The following is a 12,609-nucleotide window of genomic DNA, read 5'->3' as shown; positions in this document are numbered from 1 at the left end:
GAGTGAGCTGTGACTCCTTCACTGCCCATGCTGCCTGCACATGCTTCTACTTCACCACACACATTAAAAGACAGCTGTGCCAATGTCCAGGCCTAAGGAACTGTACATGCTAAACAGGATGTTATCCCGGAAACTTGCGCCCTTCTCTGTATACCCCTTGTCCTTTTTTTCACTGCCCTATTCAGTAATTCACAAATATATAATGAGCACCTGCCAAGAACCATGTCAGGCCTGGGGCCCCAGAGAGGCAGCAGACAGTTCCTGATGTCAAGGATCCTGCAGCCTGTAGGGCTGTCAGGCTGTAAAAAGACAGCTCCGAGAGAGACCGTAGAGTGAGTGTTAAACAGATGCTTTTGCCAAGTGCTCCAAGAGCTCGCAGGAGGCTTCATCACTGGTTGCCTGGGATGGTTGTCTGGCTGGTCTACCTGCCTCCAGCTTCTCTCCACCCCAGTCCACCCTGCCCACTGCTGCCAGACTGTCTTTTTGAACACAACTCAGTTGTGTGACTGCCTCTGCCCCCTGCAGGCCTAACCCCACATTCCTTAGCCTGGCAAGATCCTAATCCACGTATTCCTCAACCTACTTTCTCAGCCACATTGTCCATTGTTCCCTATTCACAGACCTTACTCGCAAGCCTACGCAGCCCACTCCCCTTCATCATACACGTTCAGTGTCTCCCCACCGCTGTGCCTCTCCTCACTCTGTTCCTTCTGTTGCTGATCCCTGCAGGTCTCAATTATATATGCCTTCCAAGCAGTGATGGCAAATGCCTTTGTTCTCTCGTGTACCCTCTCTGATCATCTGGCTGGGTTGCTGTGTTGAGAAGGTTCTGTGGATATACCCGGGGCTTGTGAAAAGGTACAGGGATCAGTTAGCAAAATCTTCCATTGCCACCAAATTGAGTGAGTGTTGACAGCAGGGAAGTGGTGGTGGGGGGAGGATGAACAGCACACTTGGGGTGCATTTGCAGATTTCATTCCAGGTCCAGGACTAATGCATCCCCCTCCATCCCCATGAAGACTTTCCTGCTCCTCCAAGTAAAATTAACCTGCTTTTTCCCCCCTGCATATTTATAACATTCTCCCTACACTGTGTGAGAGCACAGATTGTTCCTACCACCTCTTACGGGTACATCTGTTTTGTTGTCCTGTTTTGTTTGTTTTCTATTTGAGGAGACAGACAGTATCCTACAGTGTATGATACAGGTAAGGATTCAAAACACATTAACGGAATGGATGGAGCCGCGTGAACACCAGGACGAGTGAATTGTTACAGAAGAGCCTCTAGGGGCCTGTCTTGTCAAGCTGACTTACCCTACAGGTCTCCACCTGGAGAAGACTCTGAGGATGGTGTTATGGTGGCCGTGTTCTCACTCATGAACCAATTTCCTGCATTGTTACTTCTGCCTGACCTGTCATTTGCTATATTCTTGTGAGTCTGTGACCACTGAAATCTGAGGTCCCAGCCTCACTTTCATTCCTTTACTCAAACCATTTTTGATGCCTCCTTGGTGGCCAGTTCTATGCTCACTGTTAGGGGCACACGGATGGTGTCCTGTCTTCAGTCTGATCACTCACTTGGGGAGAGTGAGGTGCTGGTGGAGGAAAGACTGAGAGCTGAGTCACAGGACATGTGAGACCAGTGATGTGCACCCTAAGGGAAGAGCAGAGGAATATGGAGGGAGGACAGCAGAGGCTGCTGGAGGAGGAGGGGTGGCAGAAGTTGTTAACACACCCACCCAATTCCCTCTTTGTCTATACTCAGCACCTCATAACTATGTTGCCTAATGGCCATTGCTGCAAGCTGTCCTCCCCAGTGCCAGGACCCGAACAGGAAATATTTTTTATTTTTGTTTTTATTTATTTTAGAGAGAGAGAGAGAGAAAGAGAGTGTGCATGTGCAAGTGGGGGAGGGGGCAGAGAGAGAGAGAGAGAGAGAGAGAGAGAGAGAGAATCCTAAGCAGGCTCCACTCTCAGTATGGAGCCTGATGGTGTGCTCGATCCCACAACCCTGGGATCATGACCTGAGTGGAAATCGACACCCAACTGACTGACCACCCAGGTGCCCTGAGTCAGGAAATGTTTCAACAGCCTCACTACATCCTAACACTCCACACCTGGCCCCACTCCACACAAACCTTAAAAGCCCAACACTAATTAACCTTCTAAATCTGGGCTCCTCGTGCTACCCACTGGACTCCTTTGAATCCCCTTTGCTGAAGTTCACCTCTGGGACTCTGGGCCCAGGTAATCACCCTTTGTCCTGAGCTGCATGGGGGTCCTTATTTTCCTGTCCCCAGACCTGGGTGATCACCATGGGCATCACATCTGTGATGTCTCCAAATTATTACAGGGCCTCCAGAACACTTGGTGGATTTTCTAAAGCTGCTCTACTCCTCTGTCCTTCTGGGTTTCTGGTCTCACCGCAGGCACCTTCCTCACCCTCCTGCCAACCCCCTCTCCCCACCTACAAACATGTTTAGGCTGCTGACCCAGCAGCAGAGCTGTCTAACCCTGTTGGCAGGAGACGGGCTGGCTCCAGAGAGCTGGCTGGAGGCGAACACAGAGGCTCACATTTCTTCAGCTCGTGCCAAATGTTATTCAGATGTAGCTTTTCAGACAGACACAAATTGCTCATCCAATAAACACAGAAGGGCTAATCCCAGGACATTTATCACAGTGAGGAAAGATGAGAGAAAGGACAGTCACAAGAAGCCTTTGAGAGCTGGGCTGGTGTGGCTGGCCCAAGAGGAGGTGGTAAGACCTCCATGTACTCCTGGGGTTTTCTCTTAGAGGGGCTGAAACCCGGCACCAGGGCTTTGGCATTTGCTTTCATTGTGACATACAAAGCCTGTGTTGGTGCACACACTTCCCATGGTGAACAGGGGGAAGAAATCAACATGGGTCAGGTACCTTTGTGGGCAGACAGACCTCACCTTTAGTAGTCAATGGTCATGTGATAATAGCTGGCTGCAAGGACTTCCTATACTTCTCCCACCGTACACACACACACAATGCCCTCAAGGCATTCTGTAGCTGTTTGCAGAGTTTTTAGGAGGTGTCCCTCCTGGCCCAGAATCTCTTATTTCTGGACTTCTCATTTCTGACAGGTGTGAGAGCATGGCTGCTGAGAAAGCAGGTTGAGGGACTAGACTGGCCACAATGGCAGGGGACCAGAGACAGGGGGATCCTCTGTCCACACAAGAGGGCTGGCCAAGCCATTGAAGTCCTTTGCTGATCTCTTTCTGTTAGGTCCTTCTTTTTTTTTTTTTTTTTTTTTAACGTTTATTTATTTTTGAGACAGAGAGAGACCGAGCATAAATGGGGGAGGGTCAGAGAGAGAGGGAGACACAGAATGTGAAACAGGCTCCAGGCTCTGAGCAGTCAGCACAGAGCCCGACGCGGGGCTCGAACTCACGGACCGCGAGATCGTGACCTGAGCCAAAGTCGGACATTCAACTGACTGAGCCACCCAGGCGCCCCTGTTAGGTCCTTCTAATGGGCCCCATGAGCATTCCCCTTTAGGGACTGTGCCTGGAAATGAGAGAAACCGGGCCCTGCTCCAAGGCTTAATCTCAGAGCCCAGGGAGAGGAGGACTGGGTGACACCTCTGTAGGCAGCCTGGGTCGTCCCATTATGCCTGGGTCTGTGCCATGCCACTGGGACTGTGAAGCGTGTCCGGGAGTGAGGGTCTCCTTAGTGGGAGGAGGCAATGACTAGATCAGGGTAGGGGCATGACAATAATTGTCAGCTTTCATACAGTCAGGCACTATTCTCACTTTTTTCACAACAACACAATGAGGCAGGCGTAGTATTATTGGTACCACTTTTCAGTGAGGCACTGAGAGTTTAGATAACTAACCCAAGATCAGCCAATTAGTGAATGGGAGGCTTGAGTATCTGTGCTTTTAATTTGCAGTGTGGTCAACAGGTGTAAGATGCAATGGTTTCAGAAAGCAGTTTAGAAATTCCAGTTGTGTGGGGACACTGAGGAGGCTGGGGTTTGGAGGTCTGGAGTCACCAGACCTGGGATGAGCCCTTCTAAGGACAATGCTAAGGCATGTTTCCATTGAGGACTCTCCCAGTTTTTCCAGAACTGAGAGGGGTCCTGGGACATGGGACAGTCCTGGGCCAACGGGAATAAGTTGACCATACAACTGCAACAAAAGGGCTGGGCTTGGATCATTGCCACAGACTTCAGGGCCCACCTGTGGACTAAACTCCTCATACCTCACAGGCTGGAGACTCACAGAGTGGCCTGCTGATGAGGAAGACGGGCAGAATAACAACCAACTGGCAGCAGCTCTCCCCAGATCCCTGGGAGGAGCAGACGATACTGTCAGGTGGCTCTAGAGCAGGAACGCCACAGCTCTTAGAGCTTAGTGGAAACAAGGTGCCTTCTGGTAGGGCCCGTCCTAACACAATCAGGAAGGCTGGGGCAAATTCCCAGGTGAGAAGTAGCAGACAGGCAGGCAGGCAACATGAACCTGGTGGCCTCAAAGGAAGCCAGAGGCAGGGCCCAGCCTACTGCCTGCAGGGAGGAAGTTTCTTTTCTGGTTCCTGAGACTTCGTTTTGGCCAGAAATGACCTCTCGTCTGCCCAGTTGTCTGGTAAACCCACACTGACCTGCATTCCTAAACCCAGCAGCTCTTAACCCTTCTCCCTCTCTGGCTTTGTCCTCACTTGTTATATGACCTTGTCTATTTGTCAGTCTCTTTGGTTGCAGAGATCTAAAACTCACTCATGCAATATCTGGAAGATTTCAATATAGGGAGATTGGGTTCTGGGGCACAGAAATGCTATTAGGCCTCAGGAGGGATGAGAACAGGCAAGAAGCCTAAGGAAGGTAGGTAGTGCTCTCTTCATTTCTAGGTCCTCTTTATGGTCAGTTTCATTCTCTCAGTTTTCTTTGCTTCTCTGTATATTGGCAGAAGGTGGAATATTTACATAATTTCAATTCCAGCCATATCTAGGGTCTGACTGACTGTCCTGAATCTCAAATCCAAATTCTCAGGAGAGACCCTCTGATTGACCCAGCTTGGGTCAGATGCTCACCCTTGGTCCAATCAACTGTGGCTGGTGGGTGGGTTCAAGCAGTACAAAAATGGATATGGAGGACCAGTCCCAGGAGGGTAAAGTTTTTTGAAAAAAGAGTCACCATGACCTGGCTAGCCACTTTCACACTCTAACTATCCTATAGATTTCTGAAACTGACAGGTAACTGTGCCTTCCCTTCCCAGAGTTTATAAAATTTCCTCTCTGGATCCCTCAGTGCTTGGTTCAGTGTTCTTCTCACTCTGAAATATTGTAAAAATTAGTTTGAGTAACTGTGGTAAACTATTCAAAAGACAGTTCTTAAGCCTGGTGACCTGTCACCTCTACCTTATACAGTACCCTGTCTTTTCTCCTTTGACAGACCAGCAGCATTGTGGTCTTTATTAGAACTGCAGAATTCCCCACCCCCTACCACATATTTCCCACCCCCTCACAAATATTTGAGTAGCTTCTGCATTTTAACATCTCCCCAGATGGTTTACACTAACGTTTGATAAGTACTGGAGGGGCTTCTTGTCTTATCTCTCCTAATAGATTGGAAATTCTGAGGGCAGGGACTCCATTCAGCAGACTCTGGTGGACGCTATGTCCAAAGTGCCTTGTTTAGTCTTGCAAGGCACAAAAGTCTTCGAATACAGTAATGAGGGGATTTAAAACTTAGAATAGTGGTTGAAGAGGATAAATTACTTATATAGTATCTGAGTTTTGAAGTAATCCTGCAGGAGGTGGAGGGAAGTTGGAGGTGTAGATGAAGCAAACATGGGGTGATAGAAACATTGAGGCTCATTATACTATTCTCCCCACTTTTGTGTATTTTTGAAATTTTCCATAATAAAAATTAAAAGCAAGGAATAATGGTGGGATGCATTATAAGAAATCGTCTAGCTGCTCAACATAAATTTGTTTCCTGGCCAAATGAAGTACATGAGGTAAATCCATTCCACCTCCAAGTGGGATTGCACAATCCCTGTCAGAGATTTTTGGAGGATGGGAGAAGTTTGGAACATGGGTCATGTGCAAATGACTTTCTAATTTTACAAAAGTAGGGGTGGTAGTCAGTTTCTTTCTGTCACTTCAAGATGACTTAAGGCAAAGAAGGGGAGATTCGCCAATTCATATAATTGATCAGTACAGGGCCAGATACGGCCATACTAGGACACATACCCCATGACTCCATGTTGGCTTAATTCTCAGGCAGGCTCTTTCCACTTGACAGCTGTAGGGGGTTAAATAGGGAACCCTTGAAATTCATGTCTCCCCTCAGAATAAATCTTGTTTGGAAATAGGTCTTTGCAGATGCAATTAGTTAAGTCAAGATGAGGTCATACTGGATTAGAGTGGGCCCTATTTCCAGTGATTGGTGTCCTAGTAAGAAGAGGAGAGGACACACTGACAGGAGAGAAACATACACACAGAGAAGGCCATGTGAACATGGAGGCAGATTGGAGTGATGCAGCTAAAAGCCAATGAACACTGTGGTTGCTGGGAGCCACCGGGAGCAAGAAGAGGCAAGGAAAGATTCTTTCCTAGAGATTTCAGAAGGAGGATGGCTCTACTAGCCTCCTAATTTCAGATTTCTAGCTTCCATAGCTGTGAGAGAATGAAGCTCTTTGGTTTTAAGCCACTGAACGTTCGGCAATTTGTTATAGAATCTTAGAAAACTAATATAATACCCTTGGCAACTCCAAGCTGGTCACCCCAGAGGAACGGAAGAGATTTTTTTCTCAGTGTTTCTCCATATTTCTCAATTAGAAGTCCTGAGGGAAGATGGGTTCTTTGCTTCTTGGCCTCCTTGGATCATGTGTCAATTGAGCCAATTACTGTGGCCAGAGGTAAACAGTGCTCTGATTGGCCAATATGAGTCCACCGAGGAGCCCTATCCCAATTAATTATATGGTATCTGAGTTTTGAGGTTAGGCTACCCCAACCACACAGTAAGAATGGACCTCCTCTTACCATAAGGATGAATGAATAAAGAGTAAACAAAATTAACACCTGTCCATTACAAAGAGAACAAGTTGATTCTGCAAACTATACTTTTACCCAAAAATTGATTTTTTTAATTAAAAAAAATTTTTTTTACATTTATTTTTGAGAGACAGAAACAGAGCACAAGTGGGGGAGGGGCAGTGAGAGAAGACACAGAATCCGAAGCAGGCTATAGGCTCTGAGCTGTCAGCACAGAGCCCGACGCGGGGCTGGAACTCACAAACCATGAGATCATGACCCGAGCTGAAGTTGGATGCTTAACCAACTGAGCCACCCAGGCGCCCCCAAAATTGGTTTTTAAAGATATAAGGGAAGTAGAGATCTCCCAGAACAAGTCAAGGCAAGGACAATCAAATTTCCTTTTATGACGGGTCCCTGAACTGATAGATCACAGAGCTGTAACTGATTGTCTGTTGGCAAATCGGATCTTCAGCAGGGACTTTAACAATCTCTGCCATGATATTCTTGTAGGTAAAATGAGAAAAATGGGTTGAATGATAGTACCATCAAGAGGAAGAGTAACCTGCTGAATGACTGGAGTGAATCTTTGTCATTTTATTTGTCCACTCAGCGTACAATCCCTTATTTTGGAATAATTTTCTTTTTTTAATATTTTTTAAAATGTTTACTTATTTCTGAGAGAGGGAGAGAGAGCGCGAGCATGCACAAATGGGAGAGGGCAGAGAGAGAGAGGGAGACAGAGGATCCCAAGTGGGCTCTTGGCTGATAGCAGAGAGCCCGATGCTGGGCTTGAACCCATATATCATATACCATGACCTGAGCCGAAGCCAGATGCTTAACTGACTGAGCCACCCAGGCGCCCTGGAATAATTTTCTAATAATAATATAATATTGGAGGGTTGTAGTTCCCTGGCTTCCACCATGGAAGCAGAAAGAAGATTCTCCTTTTTACTTCCTGGCAGCTAGGACTCAAGTGTGTGAATTGGACCAAGGACTTTGACTTCTTAGGGGATGATGCTAAGAGGCAAGGATAGTGTGGGAAGTGTTCATGGCAATAGCAGCAGCAGCTTGAGCAGTCTTGAAGTGGTGGTGCTGAGTATTTGCTGGCAGCGGTGGCCATGGCAGAGCAGTGGTGTAATTACTGTTTTGCAGTCAAAAACCCTGGTTGGCACAGTGACTGTATTTAAAGGATCCAAGTCAACTTGTAGGGTGTTTCCAGTCTTCTAGGATTCTGTCTTCAGCCCTGTCTCTTAGTTTAACATGGACATCAAAAAGTGAATGTTGTGTTAGAAGGCATCGATGAAAATCTGATACTTGAAACTATGAAGGCAACTGATTATCCTTCTCTGTTCTGTCACTTGGACCCCAGCTAGAACGCCACAACCAGTCCTGAGCGCTAGTCTTTTATGAAGGAAATAGGCAGACTGGACCTGGTCAAAAAATGATCAGGACAGGGAAGGAAATCAACCACAAAGTATGAAGAACAAAGTATGGAAATGATAGGTATCACATTCCCTGACTCTGGAGAAGGGGGAATTGGTGACATGCATGATTGGATCTCAGATTTCCTAAGGACCAATGCCTATTCTTCCTTCCTTCCTTCTTTTCTTCCTTCCTTCCTTCCTTCCTTCCTTCCTTCCTTCCTTCCTCCTTCCTTCCTTCCTTTCTTTCTTTGTTTCTTTGTTTCTTATGTTTATTTATTTATTTTGGGGGGTGAGAGAGAGAGAGAGAGAGAGAGAGAGAGAGAGAGAACAAGTGGGGGAGGGGCAGAGAGAGAGAGGGAGAGAGAGAATCCCAAGCAGACTCCACACTGAGCCCGCAGAACCTGTAGAGGCTGACACAGGGCTCTATTTTACAAATCGTGAGATCATAACTTGAGCTGAAATTAAGAGTTGGAAAAAAAATTAAGAGTTGGACATTTAACCGATGAGCCATCCAGGTGCCCCTATTTCCTTCTTTCTCTCTTTCGTTTTTATAATTTTTTTTAATGTTTATTTATTTTTGAGAGAGAGAGAGAGAGAGAGAGAGACAGAGAAAGAGGAGGGAGAGAGGGAGCCAGAGGATCCAAAGTGGGCTCTGAGCTGACAGCAGAGAGCCCAGTGTATGGCTCAAACTCATGAACTATGATCATGACCTGAGCCAAAGTCAGACGCTTAACGGATTTAGCCACCCAGGCACCCCACCCCATAAATATTATATGCATATTTCGAACATAACCACAATGCAACCATCAAAATTAGGAAATTAACATCGATACAATACTATCCTTATCCTTAGTCTGCATTCAAGTTTCACTGGTCATCCTCAAAATATTTTATAGCAGAAGGATCCACTTCAGAATCACAGTGTTGCATTTGGTCATCATGTCTCTTTAGTCTCCTTCAGTGGGGGAAAAGTTCCCCAGTTTTTCATTTACTATCATGAACTTGACATTTTTTTTAAGAGGTCAAGATAGTTATTTTCAAGAATGTTTTAAAATTTGGATTTTTCTAATGTTTTCCATTGAAATTGTAAGCATATTGTGGAGGAGGTACTTTGAAATTATGTAAATATCTTGTTACTCATCAAATGTTCATTTCTTTATTTATTCAGTATGAACACATGGTTTCTTATTTTGTTCAATTGGCTGTGAACTGTTTCTATCAATATTTATTTTCATGCTCAAATTTTTCCTAAATAATTTGTGGCCACTGGGAAAACTACAGTGGATTAAAAAATAGGTAGCTGCCGGGGTGCCTAATTGGGTTAAGCGTCTGGCTTTGGCTCCGGTCATGGTCTCGTGGTCCGTGAGTTTGAGCCCTACATTGGGCTCTGTGTTGACAGTTCAGAGCCTGGAGCCTGCTTCGGATTCTGTGTCTCCCACTCTCTGCCCCTCCCCTGCTCGAGCTCTGTATCTCTCTCTTTCTCAAAAATAAATAAAACATTAAAAAAAAAAAAAAAAAAAGATGGCTGCCGATTCTTTACTTGTCCACCCACCCAGAAGAGGAGACATCTACTCCCCTTCAATCTGGACTGCTCAGTAAGTTGTTTTACATAAAATATCCACAGAAGTGATGCTTAAGGCTGGGCCTTAAGGGGTCTACATCTTCTTACCTTGTCTTGAAATGCTCCTTCTTAGAATGTACCTTTCACTTTGTGAGGAAACCCGAGCAGCCATGTGAGAGGCCTTTATGGAGAGGTCCAAATGGAGAAGAGCCAAGGCCCCTGACCCACAATCATTCTCAGTCAGCCTCTAGGCTACACAAACTGCCAGTGTGAGTGAAATAATTTGGGGACTTTTGACTCTGCCAGTGCCCCAGATGACACCATGTGAAGCAGAACAACTGTGAGACAGAAATGGTTAGTTTGAAGACACTAAGTTTTGGGGCAATATCTTATGCAGATCTAGATAACTGAAACAACTGTCTACTGTGTGCCAGGCACTATTCTATGTCCTTCTGATCTACTAAGGTAAAAGAGAAATGTAAACTGACAGGTGCAGATAAGGGTGCTGTGAAAGGGTACAGGAAATGCCACTAACCAGGTGAAGGCAGCCTGCGGGGAGAAGTGGGGAGGTGGGTAATTCTGGGCAGATCAACATCCAACAGGCAAACTACAAAACCCAGATTCCAGTTTTTGGCCAGTCAGCACTGCAACTTCCTCTTCCGGTATCTCCTCTGATGGGATTAGTTTTCAACCTGACAAAGGTGAAAGTGGAAAGGGCTGGAGAAAGTTGTCTTGGGTCTGTCTGCAATACCAGTTCATGTTTGGACAGCCGGACAGTATTGTTCTGAAGGTTTCTGGTCTCTGGACCTTTCTGAAGCAAAAAATTTACCCATTCTAGGCACCTCTAGATGGGGGTGGGGGTGCTGATAAAGCTGGTGGGAACCTTGTGGGCTCTGCATGCTCCCAAGGAATAGACAGCAGTTTCCTTGCTTCCTGGCCACAGAGAGGGTCCTGGGATAGTTCTGTGACCCCCTAACCTCCCCTCAGTCCTGTCTCCTGCCCATCATCTGGACACAAGGAAGACATATCTTCATTTTCCCTTCTCATTTTTCAGATGGGGTCTGTTATAACCCTCCTCACTCATTGGTCAGGCATTTTCCTCTAGGCATAGGCTGTTGGGGTCAGCTTCACCTTCAGCAGCTCCCTGGTGAACAGCTCTTAACTTACGTGTTTCAAATAATTTAGCAACAAACAAACAAATAAATAAAATAACTTAACAATAGTTCTTCTCCCCTTCCCACATAATCAAGATGATCATAAGCATTCATTTAACAGTTTTTTTAAATTAATTATTTTTGAGAGAGAGAGAGCGAGAGAGAGCACGCGTGCACATGCCGGGGAGGGGCAGAGAGACAGGGAGACAGACAATCCCAAGCAGGCTCTGCGCTGTCAGCGTGGAGCCCGAACACAGGGTTTGAACTCATGAACCGTGAGATCATGACCTGAGCTGAAATCAAGAGTCGGATGCTTAACTGACTGAGCCACTTAGGTACCCCTCATTTATTAGGTATGTTAACAAATATTTACTAAGTGTCAGCTAAGTGCCAATTCAGTTCCAGGAGCTGAGGATACAGTAGCAAATGAAAAGTTCCTGCATTCATGGAGCCCATCGTCTAATAAGGGAGACAGACAACAATAAATAAATATATAGTGCTGGGTAGTGATACATGCTCTGAAAAAAATCATGCAGGATAAGTATATTTGGAACTATTATAGGGTAGTCTAAAAAGACCTCTTTCTTAAGGTGACATTTGAGAAATCTGAATGAAATATGGGGGAAGACTATTTAAGACTAAGTGAATAGAAAGTATAAAGGCCCTGAGGCAGGAAGAAATAAGCAAAATAAGAGAACAGCAATTAGGTTAGTGTGGCTAAAGCAGGTAGAGCAGGAAGGGAGTGATAGATGTGGGTGGGGAGGAGAGCTAGGAACCAATTAGATAGGGCTCCTACATATTTGGATTTCATTCTGAAAAATGGCATGACCTGATTGATGCTTACCAAGATCTTCCTAAATGCTGTTTGGAGAACAGACTGTGGAGGGGGGCACGGAGAAGGTGAAAGCAGGGTGACCAATTAGGAGGCTACCATATAACCCAGGCCAACATGATGGTGGCTTGGTCCAAGATAGTTGCAACAGAATTAATAAGTGGTTAATTCTGATGATTTAAAGGTAGCACTGACAAAACTTGCCAAGGGATTGGAAATGGCGTTTGAGCATAAGAGAGGCACATCAAGGATACATTTTAGGTTTTGGGCTTGAGGAACTGGATGAGCAATGGTGCCATTCCCTGAGGTAGATAAGAATGAGAGTGGAGTATAAGAAGTAGGTTATTGAGGGCAGGATGTATTGAGTTTGAGATACTGGTTTGAGGCACTTGAAAATCAGTCTGAAGATCTAGGCTGGAGATAGAAATGTTGCAGTCATCAGCAAACAATTATTATAAATTACTCCTAGGGAGTGTGTAGACAGAAAAGAGTATCATGTGCCATGTTCTGAGGCTTTCAACAGCTGGGGAAGACAGAAATTTTGTGGTTATTAGCATACAGATGTTATAAATCACTCCTAGGGATTCAGTACTGACCGAAAAGAGCATCATAGATAGTGGCCTGGGGCCTTCAA

At 45.7% G+C, this 12,609-nt stretch overlaps 1 long non-coding RNA gene across 2 annotated transcripts in view; it reads left to right on the top strand.

Moving 5' to 3' along the window:
• Positions 1-12,609, top strand: part of LOC102949764 — a 50,376-nt gene that overhangs the window by 36,033 nt on the left and 1,734 nt on the right. The window lies entirely within an intron of this gene.

This window comes from Panthera tigris, chromosome D4 (assembly GCF_018350195.1).
Source record: "Panthera tigris isolate Pti1 chromosome D4, P.tigris_Pti1_mat1.1, whole genome shotgun sequence".
Classification (NCBI taxonomy): Eukaryota; Metazoa; Chordata; class Mammalia; order Carnivora; family Felidae; genus Panthera; species Panthera tigris.
Note: the sequence above shows the minus strand (reverse complement) of the source record. Positions and strands in the feature narration are given on the sequence as shown.